General features: G+C 37.8%; 1 pseudogene; it reads left to right on the forward strand.

The window, feature by feature from the left end:
• Positions 1-9480: 9480 nt before the first annotated feature.
• Positions 9481-10424, forward strand: LOC138421047 (olfactory receptor 4C3D-like; annotated as a pseudogene).
• Positions 10425-15330: the final 4906 nt, after the last annotated feature.

Raw genomic sequence — 15330 nt, forward strand, 5'->3', positions numbered from 1 at the left:
TCTGCTTTTCATTCCAGAGTTGAAAGACAAGTTCAAGATATTTTAACGATGACACTTTACAAAATCCTTAATGCACGGAGCTGTTTCAGTTCAGTTCAGTCCCTCAGTTGTGTCCGACTCTTTGCAACCCCATGAATCGCAGCACGCCAGGCCTTCCTGTCCATCACCAGCTCCTGGAGTCTACTCAAACTCAAGTCCATAGAGTCGGTGATGCCATCCAACCATCTAATCCTCTGTCAGCCCCTTCTCCTCCTATACCCAATCACTCCCAGCATTGGGTCTTTTCCAATGAGTCAACTCTTCACATGAGGTGGCCAAAGTATTGGAGTTTTAGTTTCAGCATCAGTCCATCCAATGAACACCCAGGACTGATCTCCTTGAGGATGGACTGGGTGAACCTCCTTGACAGTCCAAGGGACTCTCAAGAGTCTTCTCCAACACCACAGGTCAAAAGCATCCATTCTTCCATGCTCAGGTTTCTTCACAGTCCAACTCTCACATCCATACATGACCACTGGAAAAACCATAGCCTTGACTAGATGGATCTTTGTTGGCAAAGTAATGTCTCTGCTTTTGAATATGCTATCTATGTTGGTCATAACTTTCCTTCCAAGGAGTAAGTGTCTTAATTTCATGGCTGCAATCACATCTGTAGTGATTCTGGAGAGCCAAAACATAAAATCTGACACTGTTTCAACTGTTTCCCCATCTATTTCCCATGAAGTGATGGGACCAGATGCCATAATTTTACTTTCCTGAATGTTGAGCTTTAAGCCAACGTTTTCATTCTCCACTTTCACTTTCATCAAGAGGTTTTTAGTTCCTCTTCACTTTCTGCCATAAGGGTGGTGTCATCTGCATATATGAGGTTATTGATATTTCTCCCAGGAATCTTGATTCCAGCGTGTGCTTCTTCCAGCTCAGAGTTTCTCATGATGTACTCTGCATATAAGTTAAATAAGTAGGGTGACAATATATAGCCTTGATATAGTCCTTTTCCTATTTGGAACCAGTCTGTTGTTCCATGCCCAGTTCTAACTGTTGCTTCCTGACCTGCATACAGATTTCTCAAGAGGCAGGTCAGGTGGTCTGGTATTCCCATCTCTTTCAGAATTTTCCACGGTTTATTGTGGTCCACATAGTCAAAGGCTTTGGCATAGTCAACAAAGCAGAAATATATATTTTTCTGGAACTCTCTTGCTTTTTCGATGATCCAGCGGATGTTGGCAATTTGATCACTGGTTCCTCTGCCTTTTCTAAAACCAGCTTCAACATCAGGAAGCTCACAGTTCATGTAATCCTGAGGCCTGGCTTGGAGAATTTTGAGCATTACTTTACTAGCCTGTGAGATGAATACAATTGTGAAGTAGTTTGAGTATACTTTGGCATTTGCCTTTCCTTGGGATTGGAATGCAAACTGACCTTGTCCAGTCCTGTGGCCACTGCTGAGTTTTCCAAATTTGTTGGCCTATGGAATGCAGCACTTTCACAGTATCATCTTTCAGGATTTGAAATAGCTCAACTGGAATTCCATCACCGCCACTAGCTTTGCTCATACTGATGCTTTCTAAGGCCCACTTGACTTCACATTCCAGGATGTCTGGCTCTAGGTGAGTGATCACACCATCGTGATTATGTTGGTCATGAAGATCTTTTTTGTACAGTTCTTTGTGTATTCCTGCCACGTCTTCTTAATATATTCTGCTTCTGTTAGGTCCATACCATTTCTGTCCTTTATCGAGCCCATCTTTGCATGAAATATTCCCTTGTTATTTCTAATTTTCTTCAAGACATCTCTAGTCTTTTCCATTCTGTTTTTTTTCTTTTTTCTCTCTCTCTCTATTTCTTGTATTGATCACTGAGGAAGGCTTTCTTATCTCTCTTCTTGCTATTCTTTGGAACTCTGCATTCAGATGCTTATATCTTTCCTTTTCTCCTTTGCTTTTCACTTCTCTTCTTTTCACAGATAGTTTGTAAGGCCTCCCCAGACAGCCATTTTACTTTTTTGCGTTTCTTTTCCATGGGGATGGTCTTGATCCCTGTCTCCTGTACAGTATCATGAACCTCATTCCATAGTTCATCAGGCACTCTATCAGATCTAGGCCCTTAAATCTATTTCTCACTTCCACTGTATAATCATAAGGGATTTGATTTAGGTCATACCTGAATGGTCTAGTGGTTTTCCCTACTTTCTTCAATTCAAGTCTGAATTTGGCAATAAGGAGTTCATGATCTAAGCCACAGTCAGCTCCTGGTCTTGTTTTTGCTGACTTTATAGAGCTTCTCCATCTTTGGCTGCAAAGAATATAATCAATCTGATTTCGGTGTTGACCATCTGATATGTCCATGTGTAGAGTGTTCTCTTGTGTTTTTGGAAGAGTGTGTTTGCTATGACCAGTGCATTCTTTTGGTAAAACTCTATTAGCCTTTTCCCTGCTTCATTCCATACTCCAAAGCTAAATTTGCCTGTTACTCCAGGTGTTTCTTGACTTCCTATTTTTGTATTTCAGTCCCCTATAATGGAAAGGACATCTTTTTTGAGTGTTAGTTCTAGAAGGAACGCTTTAGATAGTTTCAAATCCTCATTCTTCAGAGTTCTTTAGAAGGTTTCAAATCCTCATTCAGCCTTTTACATCTGCTATCATAAATATTATTATTATAGCACTGTAATATTGGAGTGTCCTATCAGTCTAGGTTTTGTCACGTGGTTTCAGTTTTATTAAACTCTTTTCTTTCATGACATATGTTGCTCACACTTACATATTCTGTGAAGCCAATGAGAATTATGTACAAATGATTTTCTTCTTATTAATGCAATTATATTTTAACATTGTAAGTATTATTCTACATAATATTTCTGAGTTTAATTGATTTAAATATATTTACAAAATACTTTCATACACTGATGTTTCTGTTCATGGATGTTTGTAATGGGCTTATAGTTGGTGATATCAAACAGTTCATTCTGCTGTAATTATAAAACAGTAATTTAATATAAGAATCCTGGTCCAGGATTTAGGGCTCTGGTTTCTAAAATCCCCTTGGCATTTTGAATTCTTATTCTTTGTCTTATATTTCTTTGCTATGAATTGTGAATACCATTGCTTATTTCTCTATACCCTATGGATTTATACAATTAAATTTAAATGACTGAAATAGATGATTTAACCTTTAAATATAATTAAATAAGGGAATTATTTTCATTAACATCTTGTTAATCTAAATCCAGAATTGTCAAAAAACAACTATTTTGATAAGTACTGGTATGAAAACTTCATCTGGTTGAAGTTCCAATAGTATAATAGGATTCATGGTTATCCATTAATGTACATATGATAAAAATATTTAAAAATTCTAATTTGGACTCTGTGGCAGAGGGAAAGGGAGAGGGTGGGATGATTTGGGAGAATGGCATTGAAACATGTATACTATCATGTAAGAAATGAATCGCCAGTCTAAGTTCGATGCAGGATACAGGAGGCTTGGGGCTGATGCACTGGGATGACCCAGAGAGATGGTATGTGGAGGGAGGTGGAAGGGGGGTTCAGGATTGGGAACACATGTACACCCGTGGCAGATTCATGTTGATGTATGGCAAAACAAATACAGTATTGTAAAATAAAATAAAGTAAAAGAAAATAATAAAATAAAATAATAATTTGCATAAGCATAGATCAATCAGAACAAATTATTATAATAAAAATTAAAAATAATATGATTGTCTACTGAATGCTTATTTTATATAATATTAAATATTAAGGCTTCATAATAAACAACGGTTTTCCAATACCGAATTTCACAAGTGGTCAAATTTTTTTCTCTAGTTTTAGTAGTTTGTCTACATATAGACTTCATGTGAAAGTTAAAAATTAAAGATGAGAGACATACAAGTTCTCTATTATTCAGTTAGCTTATATGAAATAATTGGTTATCGGTAAGATTTACTTATGATGATGCAATACTGCTGAGGTCCTATTAGTCATAGCTAAGAAACTTTATAGAATTCACCTGTGTGCAGGACATGCAGCAGTACTTTTAAGGCTATCCAAAGGCACCATTTTTAAGTCAACAAAGATACTTATTGTAGCTGAGCTAGTTGGAATTTTGAAATCTTACTACTTTACTTCTTTCTTGGTTTACTAACAATTGCTTGGGGCCCTGGCCATGAACCTATGTCAGGCAAGTTCATAGGTAAGTTTTTTTTTTTCCAAGAAATCTCATAATTAGAAACTCTCAGGTTTAAATTGATTTTGAAATCATATAATCACCACTCATCCATACCAATATGACATTTAAATTGCTTTTTCAGCTTACAAAACACCAAGAAAGATAGACACAAATAATACTATCAATTTATAAGTAAAAATAATTTTAGTTCTTATTTCTTATGACATATTTACATTAGAATAATAATAAAGTTAGAATTAAATTAGAATAATTATGCAATTCAAATTTCAATCAAAATTTTCTTCATTTATGTTACAACTCATGTAAGTTTCAATAATACTGTACGTTTTAAAAATATCTTTTAAAACCTACATATTACTCAAAGAGACATACTATATTTTAATTATCCATTTCTCCACTGTTGAACATTCTATTTCATTCTCAAGTTTCCCAGAGCTCTGAAAAATTGTACAGAATATAACTGTAAATAACAGTTTTTCACTGTGAAAAATATTTACCATTAGAGTGTCTTCCTTGAAAGACTATTGTTGAGCCAAATAAAAGTGAAAAGTTATTTCTTCATCATTATTTCTAAACATTATTAATAACATCTAACTGTTACTTCTTTATAACATTTTTTTCTCCCTTGTGGGGTCTCACTTTAGAATAAGGAAATAAAATGAAGCCATTGCACTTTGCTTCCACACAGATATAAAATCTTCATCTTGGATAACTAAAAAAATAGAGATATTCATCCATTTATTTTTGAAAACAAAAATTTATTTTTCACAGAATATATTTTAATCTATTTATGTTTTCTCTAGTCTTTTCTTTTCAAAATTTCTGGCAAGTTTCCCATCCTATTAGTCATCCAGTAGCCTGTAACCAGGAAGGATGGATGACTGACCATATAGTAAGATGGGAGAAGGAGACGTAGGAATCATGTAGCAGAAACATAAAGGCGTGAGAAGGTCAGCATATCGTGGATGGATGAACTGCGACTGTCTGGTAATGAACCGTCAGTAGTAAGTGTAACTAATAGGAAAAAAAACTCGTGACAGTGTGAGGAAAAAACCTCGCGACATTGTGTGGGAAAACGTATGTTTATATACACTGTTTTGGTCCAAGAAAATTTGTTGAACGTGTGAGCTTGTAATAGGTACTCCCTGATATTTCAGTTGGTAAAGAATGTGCAGGGAATGCAGGAGACCATAGTTGAATTCCTGGTTCAAGAAGGTCTTCTGAAGAAGGGATATGTTACCCACTGCAGTATTCTTGGGCTTCCCTTGTGGCTCAGATGGTAAAGAACCCACCTGCAATGCAGGAGACCTGGGTTTGATCTCTGGGTTGGAAAGATCCCCTGAAGAAGGGAAAGGCTACCCCCCTCCAGTATTCTGGCCTGGAGAATTCCATGCACTGTGTATAGGTCGGGCCTAGAGAATTCAACGGGACTGTATAGTTCATGGGTCGCAAAAAGTTGGACATAACTGAGCAACTTTCATTTTCACTTTTTTTCTCACTTATTTCAGTTCAGTTCAGTTCAGTTCAGTCGCTCAGTCATGTCCGACTCTTTGTGACCCCATGAATCGCAGCACGCCAGGCCTCCCTGTCCATCACCATCTCCCAGAGTTCACTCAGACTCACGTCCATCGAGTCCGTGATGCCATCCTGCCATCTCATCCTCGGTCATCCCCTTCTTCTCCTGCCCCCAATCTCTCTCAGCATCAGTCTTTTCCAGTGAGTCAACTCTTCGCATGAGGTGGACAAAGTACTGGAGTTTCAGCTTTAGCATCATTCCTTCCAAAGAAATCCCAGGGTCGATCTCCTTCAGAATTGACTGGTTGTATCTCCTTGCAGTCCAAGGGACTCTCAAGAGTCTGCTCCAACACCACAGTTCAAAAGCATCAATTCTTTGGCGCTCAGCCTTCTTCACAGTCGAAATCTCACATTCATACATGACCACAGGAAAAATCAGAGCCTTGACTAGACGGAAATTAGTCGGCAAAGTAATGTCTCTGCTTTTGAATATACTATCTAGGTTGGTCATAACTTTCCTTCCAAGGAGTAAGCGTCTTTTAATTTTGCCGCTGCAATCACCATCTGCAGTGATTTTGGAGCTCAAAAAAATAAAGTCTGACACTGTTTCCACTGTTTCCCCATCTATTTCCCATGAAGTGATGGGACTGGATGCCATGATCTTCGTTTTCTGAATGTTGAGCTTTAAGCCAACTTTTTCACTCTCCTCTTTCACTTTTATCAAGAGGCTTTTTAGCTCCTCTTCACTTTCTGCCATAAGGGTGGTGTCATCTGCATATCTGAGGTTATTGATATTTCTCCCAGCAATCTTGATTCCAGCTTGTGTTTCTTCCAGTCCAGCGTTTCTCATGATGTACTCTTCATGGAAGTTAAATAAGCAGGGTGACAATTTACAGCCTTGACGTACTCCTTTTCCTATTTGGAACCAGTCTGTGGTTCCATGTCCAGTTTTAACTGTTGCTTCCTGACCTGAATACAGATTTCTCAAGAGGCAGGTTAAGTGGTCTGGTATTCCCATCTCTTTCAGAATTTTCCAGATTTTTGTGATCCACACAGTCAAAGGCTTTGGCATAGTCAATAACGCAGAAATAGATGTTTTTCTGGAACTCTCTTGCTTTTTCCATGATCCAGTGGATGTTGGCAATTTGATCTCTTGTTCCTCTGCCTTTTCTAAAACCAGCTTGAACATCAGGGAGTTCACAGTTCACGTATTGCTGAAGCCTGGCTTGGAGAATTTTGAGCATTACTCTACTAGCATGTGAGATGAATGCAGTTGTGCAGTAGTTTGAGCATTCTTTGGCATTGCCTTTCTTTGGAATTGGAATGAAAAACTATTTCTTATAGGCAATTAAAAATTTTGATACTAACATGATACAGTGTGCCACAACCTAAATTTTAGGAATTCACCTTCCTTTCCAATGTTTATTTCTATTTCTCATCAGTTCAGTTCAGTCCAGTTGCTCAATCGTGTCCCAGCCTTTTTGACCCCATGAACTGCAGCATGCAGGCTCTCCCTGCCCATCACCAACTCCTGGAGTTTACCCAAACTCATGTCCATTGAGTCAGTGATGCCATCCAACCAACTCATCCTCTGTCATCCCCTTCTCCTCCTGCCCTCAATCTTTCCCAGAATCAGGATGTTTTCAAATGAGTCAGTTATTCACATCTGGTGGCCAAAGTATTGGAGCTTCAGCTTCAGCATGAGTCCTTCCAGTGCACACTCAGGACTGATCTCCCTTAGGATGGACTGGTTGGATCTCCTTGCAGTCCAAGGGACTCTCAAGAGTCTTCTCAAACACCACAGTTCAAAAGCATCAATTCAGCACTCAGCTTACTTTATAGTCCAACTTTCACATCCATACATGACTACTAGAAAAACCATAGCCTTGACTAGACAGACCTTTGTTGGCAAACTAATGGCTCTGCTTTTGAATATACCGTCTAGGTTGGTCATAACTTTCCTTCCAAGGAGTAAGTGTCTTTTAATTTCATGGCCTCAATCACCATATGCAGTGATTTTGGAGCCCCTCAAAATAAAGTCAGCCAATGTTTCCCCATCTATTTGCCATGAAGTGATGGGACCAGATGCCATGGTCTTAGTTTTCTGAATGTTGAGTTTTAAGCCAACTTTTTCACTTTCCAGCAGGAAAAAAGATCACTTGAAATCCTTCTAGGTTTATGGTCAGGGAAAGCAGTAATAATTTCCCCATGCATGTTAGTCTCTCAGTCGTGCCCCACTCTTTGAAGCGCCATGACTATAGACAGCCAGGCTTCTCTGTCCATGGGATTCTACAGGCAAGAACACTAGAGAGTGTTGCCATTTTCTCATCTAGGGGATCCTCCTGACCCAGGGATTGAACCCAGGTCTTCTGTATTTTGGGCAGATCTTTTACCAGCTGAGCCACCAGGGAAGCCCTATTTGCCATGGTGAATGGTAATTTATCAAACATTTGCTCATCACCTAATTGGTTTCAGGCACTGAAGCCATAGTAGCAGATTCTATGGTAAGAACCCAAAGTGGTGCTAGTAATAAAGAACCCTCCTGCCAATTCAGGAGACATAAGAGATGTGAGTTCAGTCCCTGGATTGGGAAGATCTCCTGGAGAAGGTCATGTCAACCCACTCTAGTATTCTTGCCTGGAGAATTCCATGGACAGGGAGCCTGGTGAGCTATAGTCCATACAGTCACAAAGAGTTAGACATGACTGAAGTGACTTAGAAGAAGGCAATGGCACCCCACTCCAGTACTGTTGCCTGGAAAATCCCATGGACGGAGGAGCCTGGTAGGCTGCAGTCCATGGGATTGCTAAGAGTTGGGCACAACTGAGTGACTTCACTTCCACTTTTCACTTTCATGCATTGGAGAAGGAAATGGCAACCCACTCCAGTGTTCTTTCCTGGAGAATCCCAGAGACAGTGGGCCCCCATCTATGGGGTCACACAGAGTCGGACACGACTGAAGAGACTTAGCAGCAGCAGCAGCAGCAGCAGCAGAAGTGACTTAGCGTGCAGGCGCACATGGTAAGAGTAGAAATAGAGCTGGAAAGCTTCTGTGTTCTTAATGGTTCCAATCCATGGACAGAGGAGTCTGGCGAGCTACAGTCTATACAGTCACAAAGATTTAGACACGACTGAAGTGACTTAGCGTGCAGACGCACATGGTAAAAATGGAAACAGAACTGAAAAGCTTCTGTGTTCTTATTGGTTCATCAGTGACATATGTATTTCCCTATATTCCCTTCTTGTGATAGATATTTGTTGATGGTATGTTTCTTTCCACAGTTAGAGCTGATGGTTCAAATGTAAATTTACATGGAATAGAAAATAACTCTTATCTGTGTGTAACACTACTTAACTTACAAGATACATCTGAGAATTATAATTTGTAAGCTGATGGACAGAGAAGAGGGCTCATGAAGCACTAAGATGACTTTGCAAAATCGCTCTGAGCTAAAATAATAGAAGAATCTAGATCTCATATAGAAAGAACACTGATTTCTCAATAAATTACACGCCAAACATAGCTATATGGGTGTTTAACAGGTGACAGGTGCTAGGTGTCTATAGAGATGGAAATAATCTTGGAAAAAAATTTTTAAAGGCTTGAAACAAGAACTGAGAGAAAAGTGACAAGGACATGATCCACAGTAAAATAATAATTCTTTCTTTGTTGTAAGAAATTCAGATCAAATTTATTTCATGGTTAATCGGTATTATGTTTTTCTTTTACTTATTTGTAGATAATTCAGGACATAGGAAGGTGTCACTTGCTGAATAAATGTCCTCACACCTCCCAACAATGTGACTGAATTTGTTCTGTTGGGACTCACATAGAATCCACACTTGCAGAAAATGCTCTTCATTGTTTTTTTGCTCATTTTCCTGTTTTACTGTGTTGGCCAACCTGCTCATCGTCATCACCATCTCCTTCAGCCCCACACTTTCAGCTTTTTGTACTTCTTTCTCACCCACTTGTCCTTCATAGATGGCGTCTTCACCTCTGTCACCACCCCCAAACTGGTCACTGACCTGCTGCACCAGAGGCGAACCATCTCTGAGAGTGGCTACCTGATTCAGAATTTTCTGGAACACATAATGTGAGGTTCAGAGATCATCCTTCTCATTTCCATGTCCTATGACCACTACCTGGCAACCTGCTAGCCTCTGCACTACACGACCATCGTGAGACAGGGGCTCTGCAAGCTCCTTGTGGTGGTGGCCTGGATTAGGGGCATCCTGCATGCCACTGTGCAGATTCTTTTCAACTTGACCTCTGTGCTCCCGACATCACTGATCACTCCATGTGTGACTTCTTCTCACTGTTGGAACTCTCCTGCAGTGACATCTACAAGCTTGGCATCGTGGTGGCAGCTAACACAGCAAGAATGTGCTTAGTTTGTTTGTTTGTTTGTTTGTTTTAATTTTTTTTATCATGCTCCTCATCTCCTACACAGGCATCCTGCGCTCTCTGAAATCCTATGGCTCTGAATCACGACACAAAGCCCTCTCTACATTTGGCTCCCATTTCATGGTAGTGGTGCTTTTTTTTTGGTCCCTGTATACTCACCTATATGCATCCTGTGGTCACCTACCCTGTGGACAAATTTGCAGCTATGTTCTTTGCAATCCTCACTCCCACGTTAAATCCTATCATTTACACAATGAGAAACACAGAGGTGAAAAATGCCATGAGGAGTTTGTTGAAGAGGAGAGTGACTTAGGCTGTTCATGGAGCCAAAAAAGTGATTGTTTATTCATATTCAGAGGGCTATACCTGTTGAAAATTGTGAAAGAAAATTAAGAAATTTTCTAGATTATCAAAAGAGAGAGAGAGAGAGATCTAGGAACTTACACTTACTGGTTTTTTAATCTTGGCTAGGCATTATTTTAAGCATACTGATATTTTAATGTACACTGCCAAAGTTTCAGTGTTCATAGGTTCAGAATAGGCAGTGAAAAGAACATTAAATCCACAGTTTGATGATTGTAGAGTAAGAAATTTTTCTCCAGAGTCTTACTGCTGCTTTTTCAGATTTCTAATATATGTTACTTTGATGAAATTGGCTTGCCCATAGGACCTTAATCTCATTTTTTTTTTCAATTTTTACTTACCCTGTGGTAAAGCAAACATTGGATAGAAATATTGGATAAATCCATGGTGAAGAGGGAGTTGAATGAGGGAATAATAGCTAATTTTTCCTCTGCACTATGGATTTATCAAAAGCAAAATGAGTGTCGCTAACTAAAGAAGGAGATAATATTTTACAGTCTATCTCTAATTATCTTTTTAATAGAGAAGATAAAGCAGAAATTTTGAAATTACTGTTAATTTGCTCTCTTTTTCTTAAATATTCCTAGGTCTCACATTTTTTATTGAATATAAAGAAAACATTTTCATTTTTTATACCAAGACTTGAGAAACTATTTAAAACAAGATTAATATCTCTTGCAAATCTCAATAGAAATGTATATGGTCAATTTCCAAAGCTGTTGCTCTGTAGATCTAATGCATATAAGTACATTATGTTAAACCCTTATTACCTACCAGGCACATTCACTTCAGTTGATTTATCCACAACCAAAACCAGTTGTTCCATTATCATAGTTCCCAATTTACAGAGAAGCAGGTTGAAGCCAAGACAGGTTTATTGATTTATTTGCTTCACATCACACATGCTTCTCCCGTAAAGGATATCCAGGACCTATAACTCTAGAATCAAGTTCCCTTTCAAACTTTCAGCCTAGGACTTCTAACTCAGTTTCTTTCAAATGAGTTGTCTGTGGTATGTTTTTTCATGTAGATAAGAAAATCATCTGTGATCTTAATGATTTACCTCTTTTGTGAAGATGGTGTTAATGTGTTGTAGCTTTATCTCATGTGTTATAATATACTTCAGCAGTACTTTAGTCATTTTTTGAAAGCTCAAGTTATACCACTTCACTTTTACAAAGAAACATTAGCATGGTAATGGTAATCTAAAATGGAAAAGAATCTCAAATAGACTATATATATATATATATATATATATATATATATATATATATACATATACATATATATACATATATATACATATATATGTATAAATAAATCACCTTGCTGTGAGCTTAAAACTAACCCAACATTGCAAATTAACTGTGCTTCAATAAAAGAAAAATATTTAAAACCTCGTCAACATTTGTATGATTATGGAGTGTATTGGCTTTTGCAAAAACTAAAATTCCATTTTTTTAATTAGTGAAATCAATTATTAATGTTGTTCTTCATAAAAATCAAGTGCTTAAAATAAACTTCAGAAAACTGGGAATATCTGTAATGCTCCTCTATATACATAGCAAATACTAGGTCATCTTACATTATTAATAACTATAAATCTAAGCTTCTCTGACTACAACACAGAAACCTATATTACTTATCACAGATGTCATTTTCTTAGACTCAGTGATGAACTGGAGCTATTTATTCCATAATTTGAACATACAGTAATGTTTTAACATGGTACTGGGGTAATGGTATTTAGTAAATTGTCCATAATTATCTCAAATTCATAGGAAACAGCACTTTTTCTCACAATGTCTAGGCCTGAAAGATGATAGAATCAGCATTTAACCTACTAAAATGATTGTTTGAAATTTCTGGTGAGAATTAAACCTTTCAACAAGTCAAGACTAAGTGATATGTAGTTTATTATCATGAGGAGATAAGAGAAGATGAGATTAATCCAAGGGCAGTAAATAGAAAAGTCTTGAGTAAATGTTGTTTCTACTCTAAGACCGAAGGAAGATTTGAAAATGGAAAATAAGACCAATGATTGTGTTTTAAGGGGCTATATCAGAGGCTCAGTGGAAGAATGAAAAAATTAACGCTTCATGAATTACAAATTTTCAACAGAAAACTTGGAAGGTGTCAGAACTGAAGAAGGATGTGTAGGCTGTATGGAATCACAGTGGGTGAAGTTTTGCTGGTTGTAAGTTTAAATCTCCTTTAGAAATTCCTTTTCATTCATTCCTGATAATTTCTCCTGAAAAGCAACTGCCATGTGACTACTTTTGATTCATATATATATATATATGAATCATATATATATATGGCATATATACATATATATATATATATATGGCAGTTTTGTTTCTCCTAAAACGTTAATGAGACAGAATATCTGGATCTAATGTATAAGGATACTTTGTTTTAATAAGGACTTTTTATTTGGTGAAAATTTTAGGAGGCATTAAGTGAGTGAAGTGAGTTCACTATTGTTGAAGGCCAACTATGAGGCATACATTTTTATAGGTTCTTTACAAACTTTAACTCTCTTGTCATAGGGACAGGTATTAATTGATTGAGTTTCACCCCATTGTATGCAAGAGGGAAATGAAACTCAGTAAGTTAAGCAAGAATATGAAGTCTCTTAGAGTTGGATTCCTGTGTTCACCCCACTTCACGTAACTCCTCCTGTCATGATGTGAAAATATCAAAACACAGATCTGACCACTGGCCACATTGTGAAGATTGTCATTGAGGCATTATTCTTTTATTTATTTTTGGGGGGAGGAGGGGTGGGTTCAGTTTCTCTTTCTTATTCTTTCTGCTGACCTCCATTTACCAGGCTACCTACACTCTCTTGACCCCTCTCTCTTGCTGGTGTTCATGCTCGGTCACTAAGGCATGACCCCTCCAGTGTCAAGGAAAAGTCATCTGATAATCTCTTTTCTGCAGATTTATTACCTTCATCAGCATCATGAAAAATGTACTCAAGAAATAGAATTCAAATGTCTGAGTTTCAAAGGAAGTGCCACTTGGGTAAAAGAGATGTTTATTTGAAAAAAAGCAACTCAGTCATTGAGATCGATATTCTGTTTAAGCATGAGATTAGCACCTTGAATAGTAAAATAAGTCCTATGTCCATAGGGCTTTTCACATTGCTATGCCATAGTGTTAACATGTATTACTGGGGAAAAAAAATGGCTTCATGAGAAATTCACTTTTGGAAATTTTGAATTATTTAGTTTATCTCCACATAATTGTTCTGTTTATTCAATGAGACAGAGAGTTATGGGACCTGGGTATACATGTTGAAGATAAAGGGTTATTTTTATGTGAAAATAAGATTCCAGGGGAATAGATGGATAATAATCATGTAAAAATAAATGAAAATATAATATTGTTAGTAAAGAGTAAGATGAAAAATATTTTTAAAGAGTGTGACAAGGTGAGACTAGCTGGATATAGATCTGTTTAGTTGTTTGCAGCACAGCAAGAGTTTCAGTTTGGTCTGAGTTTAAATAATCACATTATGTCCCTTTCTTTTCTGTTTTTCTAATGTGTATTTGAAATGTGGGTAATCTCTTACCACAAGGTAAAAGTAACTTCCTTTGGGGTGAACATTTCTTACTGTTTTTATACATAATACACAGATACACATAAACACATACATAGGTAATATATTTGTGGTATTGCTATTTTAAATGAGGAGGTGGTTAAGAGAATAGAATTTCCAAGAAAGGAAATTTAAGGGAAATAGCGAAAAAGAAAAATTGAGGAAAACAAACTCTTAACTTGTTTCTAAGCCTTTAGGTAAGACCGCGGATTAACTTTAGAATGGTAGCAAATGTCATCCAAACACAGAAGGTGGGGCATCACCGGTGATGACCGTATTCAGTAAAACTGAACATCTGTCCTCAGACTTCCCAGTAGCATGTGTTCAGCTACATTAAGGAAACAGCTTTAATCCATGAAGTGTGTTGTAAATGCAAGATACTGATTTTTATTTATTTTATTTACTATTAAAGGTAGAAAAATAATGAAGACTATAACCCCGAACATTTCTAACCTGAAAACATGTCTTTGGTGGCTCAGAGGTTAAAGTGTCTGCCTACAATGCAGGAGACCTGGGTTCAATCCCTGACTCAGAAAGATCCCCTGGAGAAGGAAATGGCAAACCCACTCCAGTATTCTAGCCTGGAGAATCCCATGGACGGAAGAGTCTGGTGGGCTACAGTCCACGGGGTCACAAAGAGTCGGACATGACTGAGCAAGGAATTTAACCTAACAATTGCTATGCAGTGAGAAAGAATTTAGTTCTTAGTTTTATGGTTGAGGAACATTTTAAAATCCTTTGCAACATCAACTCTCCTGAGGATAGATGTGACACAATGATATTAACTGTCTTGAGATATGTAAAGATCACCAGATTAGGAGACAGAAATATTTAACTCTGAAAAATTGGGAAGAAGGGATGCAGGCCTGGCGCTGGCCATCTGCTGGGTGGGTCCCAGGTCTGCTATGGGCTCAAGATGTCCTAAGTTAGCCAGCCTGATGGCAAGTGGTTGGAGCTGTGTCCTTGCCCAGCTAGCTGCTTGGTCTGGAGTTTTTCAAGATTGATGCCACCTAGTTGATGAGTGGGACTGGGTTCCACCACTGAAACGCTAGGTGAAAGTTATAATATGGTGCTTGTCAGTACCATGTCCTTGTCATTGGATAGCAGGCTAAAATGTTTGTTACTAGTATTTATGTTTCAAGGTGAATTGTAATTTTTTCCCACCGCTCTGGGAGGCTCTGCCCAATATCAGCAAGGTGTCTGATTCAGGTTCCTCTCAGAGTTCTACTTCTTCTTGAACTGTATGTGA

The sequence above is a fragment of the Ovis canadensis genome, chromosome 15 (genome assembly GCF_042477335.2).
Source record: "Ovis canadensis isolate MfBH-ARS-UI-01 breed Bighorn chromosome 15, ARS-UI_OviCan_v2, whole genome shotgun sequence".
In the NCBI taxonomy this organism is placed as follows: Eukaryota; Metazoa; Chordata; class Mammalia; order Artiodactyla; family Bovidae; genus Ovis; species Ovis canadensis.